Below are 26,141 nucleotides of genomic sequence, written 5' to 3' on the forward strand. Positions count from 1 at the left end.
AAGACGCGCTGTCCCCACTCCCACCTCGTCTTTAGTTTCCATGTGGCTCTTGTTCATCCTTCAGGTCTCAGGTTCCATGTTTCTAATGCCTCCATCTAAATTAGAACTCCTCCCAACCACATTCTTAAACTGTCCTATTATTTTTCTTCCTAGCACTGACCACAATTATAATTGATTCATGGTATTTTCCATCTTTCTCCCCTACGAGGCTATAAACTTAAGGAGGTAGGGCCCTCTCTGATATTCCTAGTATTTTAGTCCAGTGCCTGGGGCTATCAATAGGTGCTTAACGCATAATTGCTGATTATCCATGGAGAGTTGCCCCACTAAGTGTCTACTATGTACCAGAAACTCCTGGGTGCTGGAAGGAGCCAAAGAGGCAAGAAGCCACAGCCCATCAGCTTTGTAGGGCAGAGGTGTCAGCAAGGGCCACGTGCTGGAGTAGGGGTGCCAGGGCAGTCAGTGATCAGATTCTGCTTTTTAAGGGTGGATGGACCCCCAGAGACCACCCAGTCCAGTCCCTCTGAAAGGGTTCTGGGGGCCCCTTCAGAGCTCTGGGGGTGGTACTGGGACCAGAAGCCCTCTCTTCCGGTTCCAGCCCATGCCCTTTCCATGAACCCCCTGCCTTGATGATGGCCATGTCTCAACCACCTCTGTGTCCCCAGCTACACAGTGACTGATGTGAGCGGAGTGAGCAGGGGGTAGCTGAAGCCCTGAGACAGACAGAGCCCACCAGAGAAGTGTCCAGAAGGCAGCTTGTGCCAATATGACAGTTGGGTCATGTGCTGACCAGATTCCGGAGGTGGGGCCAGGCTTTCTCAAGATGCCTTCCTTCCACGGCAGAGGAGTCAAGAGAAAGATCTGGACCTGAGTCCTGGCTCTGCCTCTTATTAGCTGTGTGTGTGGCCACTTTGAGCTCCCATTTTCTCACCGGCAAAATGGAAACAATTGGGCACACCTCACAGGTTTGTTTTGAAGACTGCACACGATGATGTATGAGGAGTCTGCAGTTCCGCAGCTGGCCCGCGGCCCTCTCCGGTGAACAGTGGTGCAAGCTTTCGTCATCCCAGCCCCTCCCCCTTCCATCCTCTCACTCCTGTTCTATGGGCTCACCCTTCTGGAATCAGGAAAGCAATCTGATTAAACAGATTCACATTGATTCCAGCCCAAGCCTACCCAAAGAGATTTGGTCTGGGATGGGTTCTAAAAGTCTTTGTTTTTATTAATTTTTTTTTTTTTTTCTGAGACAGAGTCGCACTCTGTCACCCAGGCTGGAGTGCAGTGGCACTATCTCAGCTCACTGCAACCGCCGCCTCTCAGGTTCAAGTGATTCTCCTGCCTCTGCCTCCCAAGTAGCTGAGATTACAGGTGTGTACCACTGTGCCTGGCAAATTTTGGTATTTTTAGTAGAGATGAGGTTTCACCATGTTGGGCGGGCTGTTCTCGAACTCCTGACCTCAAGTGATCTGCCCGCCTGAGCCTCTCAAAGGGCTGGGATTCCAGGCGTGAGCCACTGCACCTGGCCGTATTCTTTATTTTTCAGTAAGCATCCCAGGTGATCCTGATGTTTAGCCAAGTTTGGGAGCCACTGGAAGAGACGATGATGAAATTCTGTTTTAATAAAAGACAAATTGTGCCCTTGAAAATAGGAGTTCCCCTCTTCCCGTGGTCCCTGGAACCAATCACAGCAAGTAGGGCCCCTCACTCCCCACGGGAAGGGTGGCATTCCTTCACAGCAGCTCTCATGGATGGAGTGGGGGTGACACCAGCTGTGTTCCCTCCTGCAGCTGTTCCAATGCCACGGCCCAGTGGAAATCACTGTGAAATTCATTCTCCACATCTCCCAAAGCTGGACCAGGTGGCAACTGGCTAGAGGAGCTGATCCCACCAAACAAGAGGCCTCTTCGAGCCAAGGAAATACACCCACCCACCTCCACTCAGCACAGGGCTCCCCCAGCTGCTGCCTTCCTCAGCCAACAACTGCCTTTTGTCCCAAATCGGTTCATCCCCCTGACCGGGAGGTGCCTGCTCTGCATCAGGAACAGCTCTTGTTTCTCCACACGCTCACCCAGGGCTGTTGGCTTTGGGAGGTGGTCAGGGCTGGATTCCACCTCGGCCCAGGAACAGCCCCAGGCCTGGAACGCTGGAACAGAGCTGTCTGGGAAAATTCGGGTGGAGGAGAAAGGAAGCTGTGCACTGGGGCAGGCATGGCCTCTGCAGATTCCACTCCTCCCTGAGAATGACGGTGGGTAGGGCTTTCCCACCTCAGGTAATTCGGCTTTTTAGGAGCTGCAGGGAGGCGCAGAGCAGGGATTTGGCTGAGGAAGAGAGGAAGGGCACTGAATGAGAGAACCATCCTCCGCCAAGGACACAGGACTGTTGACGTGGGAGAGACGGGCGCAGCTCTGGACCTGTGCCACGACGAGGAGGAAATGGTTTCCACTGAAAAACAAAGTTGAAAAACAGTTTACTGGAGGGAAGAGAAAGGAAAAGGAAAAAAAAAAAAAAAACACGTCTAACTGCCTGATCATCAAAATCACCTGGGCAGCTTGTTAAAAATACAGATTCCAAAACTCGTTCCAAGTCAATAAAATATTATTCTTGGTAGCTCTGGGCTTCTTTTCCTTGTGGTTAAAAAATGTAGGTACCAACTCAGCCAGCTTGGAAGACCCTTGGGCAAGTGGGTGTCCGGGGTGAGGGGAAGCAAGACCTAAGGAGTCAACACAACAGATGTTTCCAGTTTTCTAATTGGATTTTTGGGAGAAAGGAGGGAAGGAGACACAACAGGCGCAGGAGAGAACTCCTAAAAGCCAGTGCGCTCCAGGCAGAACGGTCTTCTGCTGGCTGAGCCCGTCCAGTCCCTCTCTCCCTTCCCGTGCAAGTCTCCTGGTGAGTCCTCACTCTCCGGTTGCCTCCTCTTCCCCCTCTCACCACAGTGGAAGTCTGAATGATGCCCCACAGATGTTCACGTCTTAAGACCCAGAATCTGTCCATGCCTCCTCGTATAGGGCTTCCACCTGTGTTAGATCAAGATCCTGGAGATGGGGACATTATCCTGGGTGATCTGGGGGGACCTCATGGAACCACAGGAGTCCTCTGAAAGGGATGCAGGAGTCAGAGAAGAGGGTGAGCTGATGCAGGAGCAGACTGGAGTGATGCTCTCAGGAGACGGAGGAAGGAGCCACAAGCCAAGAAATTGAGGCACCACTAGAAGCCAGAAAAGGCAAGAAAACAGCTTCTCCCCTGGGCCCAGCGTGACGCCGCCCGGCCGACACCTTGACACTAGCCCAATGAGGCTGATCTGGAGCTTCTGGCCTCTAGAATTGAGAGAATACATGTGTGTCGTTTAAGCCCCTCAGTTTGTCGTGGCTTGTTACCACAACAGCCACAGGAACCAAATGCCCCTGACCTCTGTCCTACCCACATTACCAGCCCGGCCCCTGCCAGGGTCTCCCAGGACCGAATTCATACCAGGCCTGGGTCCTTCTCAGAGCCTGTCTCTCTTGGCCTCCTGCCAACATGATGTTTCCCCATTGCTCATTCTTAAATCTTGTAACAGCCCACTCTGCGGGTGTTCCTCATGCCTCGATGCTCCTCCTCAGCCCCCTTCCAGCCCCTTCCAGTCCCACCTCTCACCCCACCTTCCACATGGCCCTGTGGCCCAGGGTCCTCTTCTGAACCTCTTCTCCTCTCACTCTCTGCTTTCTCTACTTCCCAGTGATAATCCTGAATCAAGGCCATGGGCCACTTACGCTGTCCTCAGCAAACAGGTATTCATATCTGAAGTGCATTTCCCACCTTCCCTGACTGTTAAAATCCAGTTCACCTGTTCATCCCTCAATGCCCCACTCAAACATCACCTCCTCCAGGAAGCCTCCCCTGTCTGTTATGCCATATGCTTGTTAACAGTGTCCATCCGTCGACCCCATGGGATTGTGTGCCTAATTTACAAATTAAACTTAGAAGCTAGGATCCACAATATTTTGAGACATAGAGAAAAAGACTATACTCCCATAACTTTCATTGCAGCATTTTGCTATAATTGATCTATTTTATTATTGTTGTTGTTTGTCTCTTACTGTGCCTGATTTATAAAATAAACTTAGAAGCAGAGTCATGACCTGGTCAGCCCTGGGCTCCCAGCACCCAGCACAGTGGAACTCAGCTCTGGGGCATCAACACCTGGGCAGGTGCTGGAGCTGTGGAAGCTGCCCTCTGCCATTCTCCTGCCTTCTGGCCTAGACCAGGCCATCTTAGTGGGATTCCCTGCCCTTATAGATTTATGAGAACAGAGGTCAAGCTTCCATTCTGGCCTCACTGGCCTCCAAACTCCTACACTGACAGGCCAGCCCCTGCAGTCCCAGCTGGGACACGAATCATTCCTCACTTCAGCTTACCCTTTGGTTGCTGCCTGCCTGTGTGTCCCTTAGGGGCCTTGTGTTGAGGTATCTCAGTGCTTGTGTTCAAGTAGCTCTTATTTTACCTCGTAATGGCGCCTAAGCACAAAAGTAGCCATGCTGGCGATTTGAATATGCCAGAGACAAGCCGTGACGTGCTTCCCTTAAGTGAAAAGGTGGAAGTTCCTGACTTAATAAGGAAAGAAAAAAGCGTATATTGTGCCAGACAATGAGATACTATGCAGCCATTTAAAATTGTATTATCAGGCTGGGCACTGTGGCTCACACCTACACTCCAGCACTTTGGGAGGTCGAGGTAGGCAGATCACTTGAGCTCAGGAGTTGAAGACCAGCAGGGGCAACACGGAGAAACCCCCATCTCTACAGAAAACACAAAAATTAGCCAGGTGTGGTGGTGCACACCCGTGGTTCCAGCTACTTGTAGGGCTGAGGCTGGAGGATCTCTTGAGCCCGGCAGGTCAAGGTTGCAGTGAGCCATGATTGCACCACTGCACTCCAGCCTGGGTGACAAAGTGAGACCCTGTTGCAAAAAACACATATAAATAGATCAAATAAAATTGTATTTTCAAAGATGATTTTAATGACCCAGGAAAATTCTTATGACATAATTTATGTGGAAAAAAGTCAAGATTTTAGATCTCAGATCTTAGCTCAGGTAGCTAGGATCTACAATACAACATTTTGAGACACATAGAAAAAGACCATAGTCACATAACTTTTATTGCAGCATATCGTTACAACTGATCTATTTTATTATTGTTGTCAATCTCTTACTGTGCCTAATTTATAAATTAAACCTTATCATAGGTATGCATGTAGAGGAAAAAAACATAGCATATATAGGGTTCAATACTAACCGCAATCTCAGACACCCACTGGGGGGCTTGGGACACGTCCCCGGTGGTAAGAGAGGATGATGGTTAACACAATTTATCAAAAGGACATTGCTCCCAGACATCAGGAACTTTGCAGGCATTCACACCCTTTTACTTCATAAGCCCACTTCTAGGACTTTATCCTAAAGAAATTATCAGAGACGTATGCAAAGATGTGTGTGTATGGATGCTTATTAAATTATTATTTGAAATAATGAACAATCTGGAAACAGTTCACATGCCTAACACTAGCGATTGCTTTCGTAACCAGTGCACCATACAGTGGGATACTATGGGCCATTTTACATCGTCTTTTCAAAGACTATTTTAATGACCCAAGAAAGATCTTATGATGTAATTTATATGGAAGAAGATCAGGTTTTATATTTAAGTATGTGTGTATGCACATGATATTATCCCAGTTTTATTTAAAGGTGTATGTGTATACAAATAATGGTTATCTCCATTTAGTGTGATTATTATGGAGTATTTTCATTTTATTCCTTATACTTTTCTAGACTATCCATATTTTTACAATAAGCCTATGTTTATAATTTGTAATGCTGTTAGTTTTTTTAAATGGGGAAAGAATTCATTGATTATTTGTCTGTTTTTCTTGGGGCAGCACGTGGTAGGGTGTGTGAAGAAAAGCTTGGGGCAGCCAAGCCAATGCCTCTGCTCTTCGGGCCTGGAGCTTCCTGGGTCCTGAAAGGCCTTTTATGTGTGGGAGGTGCCTGTCCCCTGAAATGAGTGCTGTGGCTTAGGGGTGTGCCGGGATATTTTTTATCAGGAGCCTGGACCAAGGACTAGAGCACTCTGCATGTGTCATGGTGGGTCCTACCTGAAAGCAGAGGTCATTTTCAAGATCAGGTACTCGAGGAAGAAACTGGTCTTTCAAAGTAGAATGTGAACCTGAGAAGAAGGTGATAAAGGTAACGATGAGACAAAGGATTTGGTGGGGTCTCTAGCCTCTCATAAACCTCCACATAGGATGGGGCAGGAGCTGGGAGCCTCTAGAGGGTGCCTGGCTAAGGTGGGACCGGACACCCTGCCTCGGGAAGCTGGATTGAGTTTACTGTTCTTCTGGCCACCACGTTTAAGTCCTGCTGTCTTCCCTTCAGATTTATTAACGCCATCTGGTATGAGTATAATCATTCCAGCTTTCTTTTTTTTTTTTTTTTTTTTTTTTTTTGAGACAGAGTTTTGCTTTTGTTACCCAGGCTGGAGTGCAATGGCGCGATCTCGGCTCACCGCAACCTCCGCCTCCTGGGTTCAGGCAATTCTCCTGCCTCAGCCTCCTGAGTAGCTGGGATTACAGGCATGCGCCACCATGCCCAGCTAATTTTTTGTATTTTTAGTAGAGACGGGGTTTCACCATGTTGACCAGGTTGGTCTCGATCTCTCGACCTTGTGATCCACCCGCCTCGGCCTCCCAAAGTGCTGGGATTACAGGCTTGAGCCACCGCGCCCGGCCTCCTTCCAGCTTTCTTAGCTGTGCTTGTTAAAAGAAGCCAAAGACAGGGTTTCAGCCCGGTGTGGTGGCTCACGCCTGAAATCCCAGCACTTTGGGAGGCTGAGGTGGGCAGGTCACTCAAGGCCGGAAGTTCAAGACCAGCCTAGTCAACCCAGCAAAGCCCTGTGTGTACTAAAAATACAAAAAATTAATTTGGTGTGGTGGCACATGCCTATAATCCCAGCTACTGAGGAGACTGAGGCATGAGAATTGCTTGAAGCTGGGAGGCGGAGATTGCAGTGAGCTGAGATCGTTACCACTGCACTCCAGTCTGGGTGATAGCAAAACTCAGCCTCAAACAACAGCAAAGACTGGGTTTCTAGCTATGTCTGGTCTGCAGAATTGAAAAGGTGATGGCATCCCCAGGGGCCAGCCAGGAAGAAGCCGTGGGAATGAAGAAACGTGACCCAAAGAAGAGAGTGCACAGAGGGAGGGGGAGTGAGGGCTGACTCATCCAGCTGTCTCTTCTACCCAGGAATTCTTCCTAAGCTAAATCTCGGAGATTCTGGTTTGTAAAATAATAGCTTTCCTAATATTTGTCTGGTGTGTAAGTGCAAAATTATGCTTAAAAAAATTAAAAAATCAAATGAGCAAAACCAAAATAAAAACAAAGAAAAATAAGCAATCTAAAATTACCCCTTAGCTCACAACTAGTCAATGTTTTGCTGTATATCCTTCCAATGTTTTCCACAAATCAATGCTTTAAAAGTCAGACTATTTTATATATCTCTTAGCTTTGTATTATTCTGCTCATGAGGCTATCAACTTATTTCCATGTCATTAGATGCTCTTCTACATCATTTTTAAAGGCTCAATTTTGTTGTATTTTCCGGATGTTTCACAATGTATTTAACCCATGCCCTATTTTTGGACTTGTAGGTCGCTTCCCGTTTTCCAGGCTTAGAAGTCACAGTGAAGGACAACTTTGTAGCTAAATCTTTGAATGACCACCTATGTATATATTCCCTAGAATAAGTCCCAGAAATAGACTCCCTGAATGAAAGGACACTAGGGTTTGTTTCCATCCTGAGCAGACCCTAGGGAGGGCTCAGTTGTTCTGGAGGTCTTGGCGCTGACCCCCTACTCTAAGCTTCGGGTCCTCCCAGACCTTAGTGCATGTTCCACTACTCTAAACCACCCCGCCCCTCCTCTCCCCACTCTGCCCCAGGCTTTGGACTCACCCAGGAGAATGAATTACACCTCCCAGCCAGACGGGAGGCCATTTGTCTTGTGCTCTGGAATCCTGATTAGATAAAATCTGGACAGAGCACATTTATTTATTCAGTGTATTTCTGGGTGGGCGGGTCCTAGCCCTTGGGGATCACCTTCTCCAGATCGGGGTGAAGAGTTTACAGGCAGGAGGAGCAGGTCACATGAGCCGGAACAACCAGCTCAGGCGCTCAACCTGCGGGGCCACAGGGACCCCACTGTCCCTAGCTCAGGCCCACCTGACTCCAGCTCCAATCTCCCCAGTCCTGCCTCCCTGCTCAGGAAGCTTTATGTGTTGGTTCCTCGTCATAAGGCTGAGGCTGGCAGAAAGAAGGACTGAGTGGCTAGAGGTGGCCACACTGCACCTCTGGCGGGAAGTGGACTCTCTCCGACCCCTTCTCTCGGGGGCTCTGGTGGCCTCTGCAGGGCCTCTAGTTGTCTGAACACATCAATCTGGAATTTCATGCCTTTATTTAGGCTCAGACCCTGCAAATGCCCCCTTGAGAGCCCTCATGGATCCAGGGATCACTTGTCCTCGGAGAAGCAGGACATACCTCCTCACCCACCTACAGCTTGTCCTGTGGGTCCCATCTCCTCAAGTGCAGACAGGCCAGGGCTCCCCGAAGCTCATCAAATCACCAGGGAGCTCTGTCTAAAGGCAGTTCCAGGGCCTCTCCCATGAGACACTGACTCTCGAGGTCTAGAGAAACACCTGGAACCTGTATTTTCCCAAATGGTCCTCCTGGCTCTTCCCACATTGCTGTCTTCTTGTCCCTGGTCTCCACTGATGGGGAACAAGGCACGTGACCCCCGGGGTCAGGCGGGCCCAAGGTGGGTGAGGCCGCGAGAAGCAGGCGAGGCGACAGGGCTGCTTCCTCAGGCAACCTGGCTTCAGGAGGTTTGGCAGCTGAGCTGCCTCTCCTGGCAGCAGGGCTTGGCCAAGGGTGATGTGCAGCCACACAGACCCACCCTCACAAAGCCACCTTCACAGCCTCTCTGGCCGTGAGTCCCCGGGCCTCACTTGCCGGGATGCACAGACACGCCTCTGGCCAGGCGGGGCCTGCAGGGGTTTGTGGCCTGGAGAATCAAAGAGCCGCCCTGAGCTCAGAGAACACTTCCTCTAGAAGGTTCTGGTAACACACACCCGCTCTGAGGAGAAAGAGCCTCTGTGGGCCATGGTGGGTCTGTGCAGACAGAGGCTCACACACCACCCTCCTGTTCCAACACCTCCCCCTGCCTGGCCCCAGGTCTCCTGCCAGCCCAGGGGACTGAGGTGGGCCAAACCTTTTCACACTGCACCACCCCCCCACCTTATACACACAGCACGGCAGGAGCGGGAGCCTCTCTCTTTCTCCACCGGGGCCTCTGAGGCCTCCTAGGGTGGGATTGGGGGGTGCCATAAGCCCTGGGTGCCTGTGGGCTGTGGTCCCACAGATGCCCTGCTCAGTTCCAGACATAGTCGATATTTGGACTTTTCACATCAAAGTAATGAATTAAACATACAACAGAATACATTCCCTCCCGCAGACAGTGGCAACCCCGTCCCTTCATCCGCTCTGGCCGAAACCTTGGAGTGCCGTCCTGAAGTCTTCCCGACCCACATCCCATCTGCCAGAGCAGCCTGTCTGCAGGATTCCAGTTTCTTCCAGAGCCCACCCGGCTCTAACCACTTCTCTGTCACTTCCCACCTGCACGATTACAGCAGCCCCTGTCCAGACCGCCGCTTGGTGGGAAGAATGCTTCCTCTAGAAGGCTCTGATGGAGTTGGGTAGTGAGGAGGAAGTGGGTAGCCCAGGGCCAAGCCACCCCAGTGACCCCAGGTGTGTTCAGGACCCTCCCGCCCACATCTGATTTCATCTTGGCTATTCTTGTCAAGACATGCAGCTGGTTAGTCCTGACCAAGTAAGGTTCCTTATTTGCATGCTCTCAAATGTTATCACAAATCCCCCAAATTCTTTTTCAGATCTCATGCCCTCATTTGGAGTTTATGAAATCTACCATGCTGATAGGGACTCCTCCCTGCCATGGGGACTCCGACCCATGACTCAGAGCAAGACATTTACCAATCTGGGGCTTCTCCGAAGATGCTGAGACCAGGGACTCTCTCAGTGACAATGCCCTGCTTGGAAGCCACTATGGGATGATTCTGCAGCAGATGTGATGATGCTCCATAGGCCCATGAGTGACACAGGAAAGCTGGGCCCCATCACCCATGGGGATGCTCCTGCTGTACTGTCAGCAGGAGGGATCCTCCTAGGAGCTTCATCAAGACCCATCCTTTTTTTTTCAGATGGAGTCTCACTCTGTCACCCAGGCTGGAGCGCAGTGGTGCAATCTCGGCTCACTGCAACCTCCGCCTCCTGGGTTCAAGTGACTCTTTTGCCTCAGCCTCCCGAGTAGCTGGGATTACAGGCATGCACCACCATGCCAGTTACTTTTTGTATTTTTACTGGAGACAGCGCTTCACCATGTTGGCCAGGCTGGTCTCGAACTCCTGACCTCAAGTGATCCTTCCATCTCGGCCTCCCAAAGTGCTGGGATTACAGGAGTGAGCCACCGCGCCCGGCCAGGACCCATCTTTGTGTGGGATCCCTGGCTCAGTGCTGGGTGACATGGACAGAAACAGGTTTTTCCTTGGATTCTGTGGCATGTGTTTGGGTGTATGTGGGTATGTGTGTGTGATAACCCACCCTGCCTCGCCCAAGCTCCTCCAACCTGAAGGTGATGGTCACAGGGCTCAGCCCCTCCCTGGCACCCTCCTGCCCCAGCCCCACCTCCATTCAGAAGCAAGTCCTGCCGTGGCACTTAGAGGGCAACACTGTCAGGTTTGCTTTTGCTTAGCCTTGATTTCCAGGCCACCACGATCAGACTGGTCTCCCAGGCTGCACTGGAGCATCCCCAAATCCAGGCTGGGAGGCGCCAGGCCATCTTGTCCAAGTGAGGACTTGAAGTTCAGAGAGAAGGCGCCAAGCCTGTGTCACCCGCAGGTCCCTGGAGAAGGGAGATTCGAACCCGGATCTGCTTTTCAGCCTAGGCCAGGTCTGCTACAAAAGAGCGGGGATGGCGGGGGGGGGGGGGTGGGGGGGGTGGGGGGGGGAGGCAGTCACCTAGGCTGAGGTGCTAGAACTAGCAGTTTACCCCCAAATTAGCCCGGAGGCTGGCCCAAACCCCTCCCTGCCAGCATGCCCCTCTGTCTCCAGGAGCCCCCAGTGGCTGCCTGAGGCTTCTCCCCTTCTGCCGGCTCGCACTCGTCTCCCACAGTTCCCATTCTCTTGGCTGCTGCTTTACAGGCTCCAAGCAGCCAGGAGGCTGATGAGGGGAGCGGGTCTGTGCTATATTCAGCCAGACTTACTTCCAGCCAGTCCTCCTGCCCTCCCCTCCATAAACTGCCTAGAGACCAGAGAGCTCTCCCAACCCCACCCCACGCTCCACTGCCGCGGGCTCTGACTCAGCCCATAAATTACCTAGGAATGGTCCGCTGACTCAGCCAGGAAGCCCAGAGCCCCCTTCCCCACCATCAGGCCTCAACCCCACAGCTGGCTCTCATTCCAGAGTGCTTGGCCCCCTCCTCTCAGGAAATTCCTGGAAAATATCAGGCTTCTTGGAGGGGAGATCTAACCACAGCCCCAGCAGGGAGCAAAGCCACTGCAGCCTCATCCATCATTCTGCCCCTGCCCCTCCTCCCGCAGCTTATGTGTTGCATGGGACTGAGCAAGGAGGTGTCAGACCCCATAAAGTGATGGGTGCATGGCTCTGAGGGGAACTCCAGGAAGGGAGAAGAGAAGAGAGGCCAGCATGGGATAGGGCAGTCAGGGTGGGCTGCTGGGAGGTGGAGGACTTCGTTTTGGGCCAGAAAGGGTGATAAAAACAGCTAAGGGCAGTGATGGAAAGCATGTTTCAGGCCCAGGGGATGGCATAAGCAAAGGCTAGAGGTAGAAACCAACCGCTGTGTGGAGGGATGGGGAGGAAATTTGAGAATAAGCAGGGCTAGGCCAGGTGCAGTGGCTCATACATGTATTCCAGCACTTTGGAAGACTGAGGCAGGTGAATCACCTGAGGTCAGGAGTTCAAAACCAGCCTGGCCTACATGGTGAAACCTTGTCTCTTATAAAAATACAAAAATTAGCCAGGCGTGGAGGCACATGCCTTTAATCCCAGCTACTCAGGAGGCTGAGGCAGGAGAATCACTTGAACCGGGGAGGCGGAGGTTGCAGTGAGCTGAGACCGCACCACTACACTCCAGCCTGGGTGACAAAGCAAGACTCGGTCCAACAAAAGAAAGAAAGAAAGAAAGAAAAACAGAATAAGCAGGTCTAGAGGAGCTGCCCAAGTGGAGAACGTAGCTAATAAGGCCAGAGGGCCAGGGCCAGGCTGCGGAAGCTGCAGGAAGTCTCCAAAGCAAAGACCCACGAGACTCTGGGAGACCTGAGGGCAGTGGAAAGGGTCTGGGAGAGGAATCCGGGACTTGGTGGCCTTGGCCAAGGGACACTGGTCCCTGAGCATCCTTGGACTGCCCTGGGGTCCCAGCGCCTGCATGGACCTGACGGGCGGGGCAGGGCGTCTGATCATCACCCTCCAGTCAGGGCAGAGACAGAGCTCTGACCCTCAAGCAGCTCAGACTGAGGGACATGGCTGTGGCCTCAGGCAGCCCCATTCTGAAGTGGGGACACAGCCCCTTCCTCAGAGAGCCCCCAGTTACAGGGAGACACAGAACTCCCAGGCCTTCGCGTCCCCTCAAATCCATTCCTCAGAAGCCCCGTTTGTTTTTGAGGGAAAGCCAAGGCCGATGCTCCGATAAAACACTTCTTTTCTTTACTGGCTGCTTCCCCTCAGATACTACAAACTTTTTTTTTTTTTTTTGAGACGGAGTTTCGCTCTTGTTACCCAGGCTGGAGTGCAATGGCGCGATCTCGGCTCACCGCAACCTCCGCCTCCTGGGTTCAGGCAATTCTCCTGCCTCAGCCTCCTGAGTAGCTGGGATTACAGGCACGCACCACCATGCCCAGCTAACTTTTTGTATTTTTAGTAGAGACGGGGTTTCACCTTGTTGACCAGGATGGTCTCGATCTCTCGACCTCGTGATCCACCCGCCTCGGCCTCCCAAAGTGCTGGGATTACAGGCTCGAGCCACCGCGCCCGGCCCCAAACTTTTTAATGTATGAAAATTCCTGCCCAACCTCCCCCAGGAAGGATGGCTGGGTGACTGGCTCTGGCCTCAGGAATGGAGTGGCCGAGAAGCTGGCTGAGCCAAGGCACGGCCAGGGTAGGGGCTGTCCCTTCTGCCATCCATGTCAGAGGGGTGGACACCAAGCCAGGGTGTTGTCGGGAAGGTCTGCTGAGTCTCTAGCGTTTCCCGATTCCACCGTGGCCTGCAGGAGTCAGGGAGGGGTGGGTGGATTCCGAGAGAAAGGTGAGGGCACAGCCAGTCAGACAAAAGGAAAGCAGCGAAAGAGGTGGAGAGGAGGAACCGCACGGAGCAGAAACTCCTTGAAAGCAAGCTTTCCTCGTGGATTCTCGGCCCAGAAGCCAGGGAAGCTGCTTCACAAACGGGTGTCCCTAGGAAGGCCTCTCATCCCCAGGCTGGAGCTTTTGAGGCTCTGCTGCTTGTCAAAGCCCTCAAAACCTTATATCAACATTCCTGGGTTACATGTGGGACCCCCACCTGACCCCGAGCCCCAGAGACAGAGCTGCCTTGGTCACCGGCGCATCCCAGCACTGGGTGGGGGTCCCTTCCCTGCCCCCTGCACCCCCCCGCCCCGGTTTGTCCAAGTGCGAAAAAGAAAGAGGGAAAGCCTGGGCCACGGGAGGCCAGACAGGCCCAGCGTGGATGTGAACTCTGGGAACTGGCCCAGGGGCTTGTCCTCCTCCCCATCCTGCTCTGGGAGCCTGCGCAGGGGCTGGCCCGCCCTCCCCTCTGTGACAGGGCAGGAGCCCGGTCCACGTGACCGCTGTGCACCCCAGCCTCTGAGGAGTGGTGGGTCTCACAGCCAGGCTGGTCTGGGCAGTGGGGAGGGCATCCTGCCTCATTGTCACGGGCCCAGAGCATTTCCAGAAATTCTTCCCACTAGTAAGAAGAGGAAAGAGAGGCCGGGGCAGTCTCACGGACCAAGTGGGAACCAGGTTTCCCGGATCTCTCACGGCCCAGCCCGAGCTTGGGGCCTCCTGCCTGGGCCAAAGAGCCAGCTCGGCCCTAGGACGGGGATGTGTCAGAAATAACTGACCAGAGGACCCAGGACTCACCTTATCCATGCTGGCCCTGGCTGCATTTGTGTTTGCAGAACAGAGACAGGAAGAAGAGAGAGGCCTGGAAATGCCTGTGCTTCCCATAGGACTTATGTAACTCTAGCGTCAGGAAGAATGAAGCTTACATTCATTCCAGGGTGTATATTGCCTCTCCCCAACTCTCATTTTAGTGTCTAGCCCTCTGCTAGGTCTTGAGGGAGAGGCAAAGGGCAATTTTCTTTCTTTCTTTTTTTTTTCTGAGATGGGGTCTTGTCACCCAGGCTGAATGCAGTGGATCATGGTTCCCTGCAGCCTCCAACTCCTGGGCTCAGGCGATCCTCTTGCCTCGGCCTCCTGGAGTAGCTGGAACTACAGCCACACACCACCGCACCTGGCTAATTTAAAAAACATTTTGAAGAGAGGAAGCATTGCTTTGTTGCCCAGGCTGGCCTGGAACTCCTGGCTGCAAGCAATCTTCGTGCCTTGGCCTCCTGAAAATTATTATTATTTTTCTCCAGTAAAAACATTTCCCTCGTGCATTCTGCATCGCACCAGCCTACAGGGATGGCCCTCGATAGAACAGGTGGGTTCACAGGACCCTGCGTGCCAGCCTCCCTCTTCAGACTCCCAGAACACAATGGAAATATTCAAGTCTCCAAGAAATCCTGAAGAGTCCCAACTCACTTTGGTTAATTCAGTGTTTCTCAAACTTATTTGACCACAGAACCTCCCCCGGCTTTTTTTTTTTTTTTTCCTTTGAGACAGGATCTCACTCTGTCACCCAGGCTGGAGTGCAGTGGCAAAATCTCAGCTTACTGCAAACTCTGCCTCCAGGGTTTCAGTAAGTCTCCCACCTCAGCCTCCCTGAGTAGCTGGGATTACAAGCATGTGCCATTGCACTTTGCCAATTTTTTTTTTTTTTTTTTTTTTTTTTTTGTAGAGACGGGGTTTCACCATGTTGGCCAGGCTGATCTCGAACGCCTGAGGTTAAGTGATCCACCTTCCTCCGCCTCCCAAAGTGCTGGTGTGAGCCACTACACCCAGCCAGAACCCTTTTTTTCATGGGACACAGTCATAAACCAGATTTTCTAGAAATGCATTTTGGGGAAAACTACAATCAAGTTTTAGATGGGTGGTTTTCTGTCTTTGCTCCAGCCAAAGTGCCTGCGGAGTGTGTGTGGAGGGGGGCGCGTAAGGAAATATGAGGAAATGACTCAGCCGGGCTCTGTGTCTTCGTCCCGCCCTTCCCACCCCAACCCAACCAGCAGGTCCTTTATTCTGCTTTCAGTTTTCCATAAGACATTTTTACTTTATGAAAGGGCTCTGCTGCTAAGTTTGAGAGTTGCTAGGGTGTGCATGTGGGTGTCCCTCCCAAAGTCATTATGATCATCCTTCTTCTGTCACCTTTCAGTGTGACCGTGGGAATATCCCTGCTCCTCTCTAAACCCCTCAGAGGCATTTGACATTTGTTCTTTTCCTCGACAATCCCTGAAGCTTTCCTTCCCCCCACATTCTGCCTTCTCCTTCCCCTTTTCCTGGTCCAGTGAAGGATCTGGACCCAGATAACAGCCAAACAATGGCCGCAGAAGCCTCCCAGCCAGGGCGTGGGAATCAGCCAAGGTTACGAGGAAAGGGGCCGGAAAACGGGAAGAGGAAGCCGGCCGCTGGACCAGCAGACACGTTGCCCCCAGCCCTGCCCTGGAAGGCCCGTCGGAGGTTGGTGGAAATCAGCCTGTTTCTCTTGGATGGTCCTGCTGGGCTGCTCATTCATTCAGCAGCTATTTACTGGACACCTACTTGATGCCAGGCCCTGTGCCAGGAACAACTTTGCCCCTGGGGACTGTCCCTTCTACTCTGCAAACACATTCACAGCTGCCGCCTCTGCGCTTGCCCCGCCGTCCTGTGTGGCAGGAAGGGCTGAGGTCCACAGTCCCCTACACACACACACCCCAAGCCACCCTGACTTCTGCAAGGGCACATGCAGAACAGCCTGCACCCCTGCTCTCTCCACCCACTCACCCCCAGATTGGGGCCCTCTGCGGGGGAATAAAATACTCCAGACATCTTGCCTGCAGGCAGTTAAAAGAGATTGTTCTGTCTCTCTGTCTCTCTGTCTCTCTCTCTCTGTCTCTCATTTTGTGGTCTTCAATGCGCTAATGTGCTGGGGGAAGCAACCTTTACTGGGAACAGTTGTTCTGGAAGCTCCAGTTGTCTTCCAGTTAATTATGACTTTTCTTAAACCTCTGCTATCACCAGGGAAGCGCTCCAAACTATTGTGGAAATTGCTCAGCTTCCCAGTGAAAGCCCACTGTGAACTTTTTCCAACTTTACCGAAGGGTGAAAAGGTCTGGAAAAGACGATGAGCAATTTGTTTTGGAAACAGAAAACTGCAAGGTTTTTTTAAAAGAGTTTTTTAAATGACAATAGCTTTTGGGGTACAAGTGGTCTGTGGTCACGTGGATGACTTGCACAGTGGTGAAGCCTGAGATTTTAGGGCACCCTGAGTAGTGCATGTTGTACCCTGTATGTAGTTTTTCAACCGTCACCTTCTGCCCCTCCCACCTTCCGAGTCTCCAGGGTCCATCCTACCTCTCTGTATGCCTTTAGCCCCGAGCTTTTTCATCAGGCACCCTAAGCTGGCAGCGAGGTTTCTGCAGGACCCCAGTGGCTTTCTGTGTGTCTGGATTTCGCAGGGTGTGGGAAGCAGACTCCTAAAACTCCTCACTTCTTCCTGGAGGGGAAAGCCCTGGGAAAGTCACAGGCCTCTTCTCTCAATTTTCTCACTGCGTCTCCACCCGGAGCTGTTTCAGACTCTGATGTTACTTCGCGTCATCACTGGGACCTGCTCAAGGCCAGGGCATCACAGGACAAGGGCATCACATACTCGCTGGAAATACATGTCACGGGTTACATGCACACATGCGATGCACACATACCCTGCACACATTCACACACCTACCTTTTCTATGTGTTTGTTGCATACAGTAGACATACTGCACATAAACACATGTAAACATATCTACTGCTTATCACACACATACTAAATACACACATTCATGTCACATTTACACTACATGAACATGTGCCTTGTATAGCAACACAGTCTACACACATATGCCACATTTACAAACATACATTAACAGACACACAACAAAATACAAACATTTCACAAACCTATTCTTATTTGCTGATTAAAGTTCTTCTCAAGATTTTAGGTTCTAGTTAAATTCAATTCTAAAGTTCATCCATTTCTCTTAATCTGTTCCTTTGTTTCTTGACAATTTTTCCTGTTTCAGCAAAAAACAACAACCAAATTTTCCTTATTAGCTATAAATAAATGCAGCTGGGTACTAATTTCTCCACATGCCAGAACAACTCTGATTTGTGGGTATTTACCTTCCTCTGCTTTTTTTTTTTTTTTTTTTTTGAGATGGAGTTTCGCTCTTGTTGCCCAGGCTGGAGTGCAATGGCGCGATCTCAGCTCACTGCAGCCTCCCTGTCCCAGGTTGAGTCGATTCTCCTGTTTCAGCCTCCCGAGTAACTCAGGTTATAGGTGCCCACCACCACGCCTGACTAATTTTTGTATTTTTAGTAGAGATGGAGTTTCGCCATGTTGGCCAGGCTGGTCTTGAACTCCTGACCTAAGGTGATCCTGCCGCCTCTGCCTCCCACAGTGCTGGGATTACAGGCATGAGCCACTGCGTCCAGCTACCCTTCCTCTACCTCCTTATGAAACTGCGGCTATGCCTCTGTCTACAGGTGACCAAGTGTCAGCTGCTTGGAGATATCTGCCTTCCATCTAGGTGTTCGGCCCTAGGGGAACATACAGCAGATTTGTCACAAGTACTGGGATAACCACTTCTCATGGAGGGTTGGTCCTCTGCCCACTGTTAAACACAAGATGTCACACAGGGTGTTATGAAGATGGGAGAGGTGAGGCACAGGTGCCACCCACCCACCACAAGAGGCTATGGCAGACATCACTAATCCGTCACAGCATCCATCCCTCTGAGCCTGGACTTGGCTTCACAATCCTCCACACAGCCTTACCAGTTAATTAGGACTGGCAAGTGAGGTAGGAACTATTTGGGATCTCACAGACCCCAACCCCACTTGTACTATAGGCAAGAAAACTTGCTATAGGCAGAAAACTGGCTCAGAGGGGGTGAGTGATTTGTGTGAGATCACACAGCACAACTTAAGCTGCACAATGAGATGACCCTCACAGAGCCCCCTGCTCAGCTCTGTGCCCCACAGATGTGGCCTATGTGAGGACGGGCCTCCTGGGAGCTGAAGAAGAGGGGCCAGAAGTAGGTTCACCAGGCCAAAGTCCCCCAAGACACACTGAGCTCCTATTTCCCTAGTCTAAACCCTAGCCATCCTTATTGGGACAAGCTGAGACTCCCTCCTGTCCCAGATACGGCAGCCCTGGCCCCCACCCACTGGGCCTCTGGCCTTCAGGATCAAGGCCAGGAGTGAGGGCCTCTCCCGGGTTCATGAGTGACATCCTCCTTCCATGCTCTTCCTTTCTCTCCCCTGTCTCAGACTTCCCCTCCTCGCCGAAGCCTTCCCAGGCCCCCTAGTTCTCACTAAGTACCTGTCCTCGTAATTACGACACCTCGAACCCAGATACATGTCTGTAGGCTGGCATTTACTGGCCTCTTGGCTGGGCAAGAGACTTGGTCCCACGATGGAACCAGACATGCTTTAGGGGCACACACCTTTGCCCGTGCTGTGCCTCTGCCAGGATCGCGCTTCTCCACGCTCTCCTCCGCTTCCCGCCCATACTTTAACGCCCATCACAGCTGTCACACTCTTACTCCAAAGCACAAATGTGCCTCGCTCTAAACCACTGAGACCACTTCTGGGCTTTTTTCACAACCCTGGGCAGGTCCTACCTGCTGTTGTCTCGAGAGTTCATGGGGTCTGGTTTTTACCCCTAGTGCGGTGGGTTTCGCACTTCTCAGAACCACGGGACCCTTTTCCAAGAGGGGCGCCTGCCACCAACCACCTGGCAGCCCCAGACAACTTGGATGTTGTGTGGGAACTTCTGCCTGCCCGAACTGAAAGCTCCTAGGCCAGGCCCCAGCTCCTGCCACGTGTGGGTGTTGAGGATGTATCTGTTGATGGGTGCCAGGGGCTGCACAGGGGGTAGAGTCCTGGGCCCCAGGGGTTCCAGCCAACCCCACTCCCCTGGACTGGGCCTGAGGCAGAGCTCAGGATGGGCTCCCACAGACAGGCTGCCTGGCCTCCAGGCACTTCCTCCTGGGGCAATCCTGTCCCTCAAGGCAACAGCTGCTGCAGGCAGCACTGATGGGGGGCGCTGGGAGAGACTTCTCCTGGGCGGCCCTGTCCTGGGGCCAGCTGGACACAGTGTCCCACCTGTGCTGCTTTCAGCCTGGGGAGGGCGTTGGGGCTGCCAGGAACATTCCTTTCCTAGGGAGAGAGGGGGGAATACAGCTGCTGTGAGGAGAGGGGAGGGATGGGAGGGGGTGTGGAGGGCAGGGGTTGAGGAGGAAATGTGAGCTTCACAGCATTTGAGTCACATCGCACCCAGATTGACAGATGCTTGCTGGCACAGACAGACATGCCATGATGTGTGTGCCCACACACGCACACTAATACCCCCACCCAGTTACGCATCACACAGTGGCACCCTCATAGCCACCTCCACCAGGAGTTTGGGCAAATCCAGCACTGGGAGAGGCTGAAATTGTTTCGGACGATAAAGGAAGAAAATGCAGCAATGCCAGGCAGAACAGGAGATGCTGGGCCTCGATCAGCGGGAGAAGCCGCAGCCCCTGCTGTTTCCGTCTCAGCTCAACCGCAGAGACTTTAAGGATTGTCTTTAACTTCTTTGGACCTCAGGGCCCAAGTCCAGAGCTCAGTCCTGTCAGCCTCACGAGCAGCTCCTTGATGCACCCACATGATGAGAAAAATGTTGGATCAGGACCCAACACGCCTGAGTCCTCCAGGCCCAGGCAGGACCAGCTGGGTGACCTTGGGCCAATTCCTTGACTTTTCTGCTTCCTGGTCTCAGCTCCAAAGTCCTTTCAGCCTTGAAGTTATGTAACAGGGCAATGGAGTAGAGTGGGAGGAGGAGCCTGTGGAGGATGGGAGCTTAGAAAGCGAGATCCTCAGACTGTGAAGTCTGGAAATCACTGAGCACATCATAAAAGGCCCTTGAAGATTTCCTAGAGAGAGGACAGGTGAGGATGATGGAGGAAAGGCGGCTACAGGGTGGGAGGTAAATCAAGGCCACAACTTCCCACCTGGGGAGGGAGGCACAGGCAGCGTGCCCTACGAGAACATGCCCTTGTGGTGGTGCGTGCCTATAGTCCCAGCTTCTCAGGAGGCTGAAGCAGGAGAATCGCTGGAACCCGAGAGGTTGAGGTTGTAGTGAGCTGAGATCACACCACTGCACTCCAGTCTGGGCAACAGAGCAAGACTCCGTCTCAAAAAAAAATTTTTTTTTAATTAAAAAAAAGAAAGAAAGAAAACATGCCCTCCGTGCAAGTTTGCTCTAAAAGATCACTTCCTGGCCCGGCCCCTCACAAGCCCCAGCTGGGTGAGCCACCCCATCAGCACTGTCAGTGGGCATGTCCATGTCTTAGAACAGGCTGCTAGGCTTGTTATGAATATTTCAGTGAGAGCATATGTGATAAGGGCTGAGGCGTGCACCTGGCACAGTAATGTTAGCAATCCTTGTTGTTGTCCTTATCCCTATTATTCTGTCTCTTGTTTGTATTTCCAGGAACTCGTCTGCCCCCATTCAAGGCTGAGAATATCCTGATTTTAAAAACACATATGGCTAGGGGCAGTGGCTTGCGTCTGTAATCCCAACACTTTGTGGGGCCAAGGTGGAAGGATCGCTTGAGCCCAGGAGTTCAAGACTAGCCTGGGCAACATAGAACACATCTCTACAAAAACATTAAAAAGTAGCTGGGCCTTGTCGCACACACTGGTAGTCACAGCCACTTGGGAGGCTGAAGTGGGAGGATCACTTGAGCCCAGGAGGTCAAGGCCACAGTGAACCGTGATTGTGCCACTGCACTCCAACCTGGGCAACAGAGCAAGATGCTGTCTCACAAAAGATAAATAAAAAATAAAAAGAAAAATCCATCATAACTAATTAAGCTACTTCTTCCCTCCAGAATCTCTGAAATATGGGATTTTTATGACCTTTTTATTCAAAAAGATGCCTGCCTTTTGTGTTAGTTAACTTTTACTACCTAGCACCTCACCCCAAAACTTAGTGACTTAAGCTCTTAGTAGCTCCTGATTCTGAGGATTGGAATTGAAGCTGGGCTCAGCAGGCTGGTTCTTCAGCTGGCCTCACCTGGGCTCACTCAGGTAGCTACAGTCAGCTGGTGTGTCAGCGGGGGCTGTTTGGTTAGGATGATCTCACTTACGCATCTGGGGTTTGGAACTGCTATTTGGTTATCTGCTGGGGTAGTGAGAGTGACTGGGACATGTCTCCAGCAGGCTAGCCTGGGCTTATTTACGTGGTGCCAATCATAAGAGCAGGAAAGGAGGGCAAGTCCAGTGTACAAGCTCTTTTCCAGCCTTTGCTTTCTTCACATTTGGTAATGGTCCATTGGCCCAAGCAAGTCACAGGGCCAAACTCAGGTTCAAAGGGCAGAAAAATAAACTTCATTTCTTGATGGGAGGTGCAAAAATGTCACATTGCGAAGAGGTGTTCTTACAGGGATGGGAGAGAGTATTGCTGCTATTTTTGCTAACAGTCTACACACCCCTTTTTTGTTCCTCTCCACAAACTTGCTTATAGAATTTCACTGTTGGAGTGTAGGATTAAGATTCTAGTCTTAACTCTTTTTCACGAGACTCTGGATACATCATGTGCCCTTATCATGTGACTTGTTGAATCAGAGTTGGAAGGAACCTTGATGACCACTCATTCAGTATCCCATCAACAGCGGTTCTTTCTCTGATGAAATCCAGCTTGTTTCCTTTTGCTTCTCTTTCTAATGACGCAGAATAAGCGTGAGACCTTATTCGTATGGTAAGCCGTCAAATCCCTAAATATGTTTGCTTCCAAGTTGTCTCTTTTCCAGGTTAAATATTCCAAATTTCTTTATTTTTATTTTAATATTCAGAATCCATATAATTAACAGATTCTCCACCTCGTCACATACAGTCCTTCAAAGTGTGGTACTGAGAGCTATATTTGATTTCCTTATCAATACACCATTGAGTTATTTCTTATCTCTATTCAATGGGTCCTATGAACTTTGAATCCTTTTCAAAGAACATTATTCAGTGTAAATCCTACATTGTATGTTAGCTCAAAACACCACATTTTATGTTGGTTTTGAACTTTCACCAAAAATAAAAGAGCTCATGAGGGAAGGCCTAAATGTCCATATAATTTTGCAAGCTGCCTTTTATATTTACTTTATTTTGAACATAATTCCAGATTAATCAATATAGATCTATATTATTTTCCATCTTTTGGTTAACTATTTTAAATTTTTTCTATATATATGACAAAATGCAAAGATAAGTTTGATAAAATTGTAAATATATACACTTTTTTTTTTTTTGGCAATGAAATCTCACTCTGTTTCCCAGGCTGGAGTGCAGTGGCATGATCTAGGCTCACTGCAACCTCTGCCTCCCGGGTTCAAGCAATTCTTTTGCCTCAGACTCCCGAGTAGCTGGGATTACAGGCACCCACCACCACACCCAGCTAACTTTTTGTATTTCAGTTAAGAAAGGATTCCTAGGCCAGGCGCGGTGGCTCAAGCCTGTAATCCCAGCACTTTGGGAGGCCGAGGCGGGTGGATCACAAGGTCGAGAGATCGAGACTATCCTGGTCAACATGGTGAAACCCCGTCTCTACTAAAAATACAAAAAATTAGCTGGTCATGGTGGCGGGTGCCTGTAATCCCAGCTACTCAGGAGGCTGAGGCAGGAGAATCGCCTGAACCCGGGAGGCAGAGGTTGCGGTGAGCCGAGATCGCGCCATTGCACTCCAGCCTGGGTAACAAGAGCGAAACTCCGCAAAAAAAAAAAAAAAAAAGAAAAAGAAAGAAAGAAAGAAAGGATTCCACCATGTTGGTCAGGCTGGTCTCAAACTCCTGAGCTCAGGCAATCCACCTGCTTCAGTGGATTACATGCATGGGCCACCGCACTCAGCCTATATACACTTTTAAACTACTACCTAGAACAAGGCATCAAACATTTCCAACACTCCAGAAAGTTCCTTATCCTCTTCCCTCATCCTAGTCCATACCTCCCATCCTAGATCAGGCAGCTGTTCTGACCTCTATCACCTTACTTTTGCCTGTTTTGGCAATTCGTATCGATGGAACCATACAGTATGTGCTCTTTTGTGTACACATTTCCGTGTAATTGTTTTTGAGGTTCATCCATGTAGTTGCATGAATCCGTAGTTCATTCTTTTTCACTGCCATGCAGATTTCCAATTTGCTTATCCATTTTTCCGTTGGCATATATTTGGAAATGCAGATTTAAACCACAACGAAACATTCACTAGATGAGCCAAAGTGATACAGGCTGACGATACCAAGTGTTGACAAAGATGTTAGAGCAATTGGAGCTGTCATAAACTGGTAGTGGGAGGCTCATCGGCTGTTTTGCAGCATCAACTCAAATGGAACACACATCATCCTTTGAACTCATCTTAGGTACGTACCCAAGAGCAAGGTGTGTGCATGCCCGCCAAAAGACATGTACCAGAATGTTCAGGGCAGCTTTATTGAGAATCCCTCACTGTATAAATGGCTGCCAAACGCTCCATTGTGTGAATGTACAATCTGCCATTGACTGGTATCAGTTGTAAACAAGGCTAGGATAAGTGTCTTTATACTCACGCCTTGTATGAACGTAATATTATTTCCTTAGGATCAATTCCCAGTAGATTGCTGAGTCAGAAGCATGCATATCTTTAGGGTTTGAGATCCCCGTTGCTAAGTTGCCCCCAGAAGACTTGCATAGCTCCCCCCTCGCCATTCAAGTGTGCCCACAGGCTGGAGGCTTTCACAAACTCAAAGGCCACTCATTTACACATGCCCTGCCCCCTCCCTGAAGTCCAGAGAGCCATGGCTTTCCTGGCAGTGAGCAGAAGGAAGGTGTGGAGAAAACACGCAAATTAGCACAATAGCCACAGCTCTCTGGGCCAAGCTGCTGAGCCAGGGGCCAGCACCCTCCTTCCGCCAGCCGAGCCTGAGCTTATCAGAGCAGCTGCTGGGGCCGGGGTGTCTGCTGGTGCCGGCGACCCCAGCCTTTGCAGCCTCACCACCAGCTGAGCACAGGAAGCAGTGGCTGCATCGCATAAGTGACCAGCTGCACTGGCCCAGGAGTGTCAGTGCAAGCCCAACTAACATGAATGGGAATATGACCGGGTCAGGAAAGCATGCAGCACTTCCTCCTCCTCGGCTTCAGCCCTCTCTGCTAGGACACCTGGCCTCTCTCCTGAGGCTCTTCCAGGGTTTCCCTCCCCAAGTGCCCAGGGAATGCCCAGTTTTCTGGCAGGCTGTGGTATGTGCAGGGGTATGGAAGGAAGAGGTTGGTACGGTCCAAGTGTCAAAGGCCTTCCCTCCTCTTTGAGATCAGGGCAGGGTGTACATGACTTGGTGATGTGATAAGAGACTCAAGAATTCCTCTATCCTGAGTGTCCCTAATTTTCACCAATGACGGTGCTTGAAGCTGAAGTGTCCCCATTGTACCCCTGCCTTTGTGTTCAACACTGAGCCACCCACTCATGCACATGAAGGGAGGGGTAGAGTCAGCATGAGGATAAGAAGTTATAAGACCCCTTCCTCCTGGCAGGAAAAGGGAAGGAAGCTCTGCAGAAAGCTTGCTCCCCAATTTCCCAATCCAGCTGCCTGCCAGATGGGTCAGGCCACCTGCTCCAGCCATTCTAACATGGTCAGGCCCTTTCCCCACACCAGGGGAAGATCCGGTTTATCCCCAGTTCCTTCCTGCCAGGGGCCTGACTTCTGCCAATGCCTCCAGGGCAGACACTGTGCAATTACTCAGGGCTGGGGAGTGGGACACAGGCAGTGTTGACCAGCAGAGGCATTCAATTTACTGCGTCACCAGCAGTTTAGAGACAGTGACTCTCTAGTCTCGGCAGCCACCTCTGTAAGACGGGACCAATAATGTGAGGCTCCCAGGGACCAGGCTCAAGGTGGGGGGCCGAGGGAAGGGTGAGCAGGGCTGGACAGCAGCTTCTCCAGCCTGCCTCCCCTGCACAGATCCATGTCTCCAGCTCAGACTCCCAAGCTGCCACCCTTCCCTCACCCACTCTGAGCTCCTACAGCTAAGGACAGCTCATGCCTTGACCTGCTTCATCACTGGACCAGGGACATGTGGTCCTGGAGCCGCAGGGCCCTAGAGTTCCCACAGGCCATACCTGCCGTCCCGGGTTAGAGTCCTAGAAGCAGAGCCCAGGAGGGGGTCCCAGTGAATATGGTTTATTGGGGAGTGTTCTCAGGAGCAGGGTAGTGAAGGAAGTGGGGTGGGGCCGGGGAGAAACCAAGGCAAAGATGTGACTTCTAGCTTCAGCTGGATCCCAAGGAGCTCGGGAGCACCGTGGATTGGCTCATCCCACTTGAAGGCAAAGGGGCCAGTCTCTGCTACCCTGGGTCAGACACTGGTTTTGGGGGATGGGGTTGGGGTTGGGGGATGGGCTCCTGGGAGAGGATATTCTCCCAGCTTGTCGGAACAGGATAGTTCTTCAGAGAAGCAGGCAGCAGTGAGCCTCTTGCGCAGCACCAACTCTCCCACAGCAGCTGGGAGCTGCATCACGGGCTGGTGAAGGGACCCAGGCGGGCACCCACAGCAGCCACTGATGTACCCTACTCAGAGTTGGGGGGACTCCAGTGGGCCAGCCAAGTGCCCGCCCACACACTCACC

The 26,141-nt window shown here is 51.3% G+C and overlaps 1 long non-coding RNA gene across 1 annotated transcript; it reads right to left on the reverse strand.

The window, feature by feature from the left end:
* Positions 1 to 1,340: 1,340 nt before the first annotated feature.
* Positions 1,341 to 8,035, reverse strand: LOC141580324 (uncharacterized). The gene is made up of 4 exons (XR_012512544.1): positions 7,988 to 8,035; positions 6,135 to 6,205; positions 2,069 to 2,442; positions 1,341 to 1,588 (listed from the first exon to the last, which is right to left on the reverse strand). It is a non-coding gene; the product is annotated as an uncharacterized LOC141580324 (long non-coding RNA).
* Between the last annotated feature and the right edge of the window lie 18,106 nt (positions 8,036 to 26,141).

Source organism: Saimiri boliviensis, chromosome 1, assembly GCF_048565385.1.
Source record: "Saimiri boliviensis isolate mSaiBol1 chromosome 1, mSaiBol1.pri, whole genome shotgun sequence".
NCBI lineage: Eukaryota > Metazoa > Chordata > Mammalia > Primates > Cebidae > Saimiri > Saimiri boliviensis.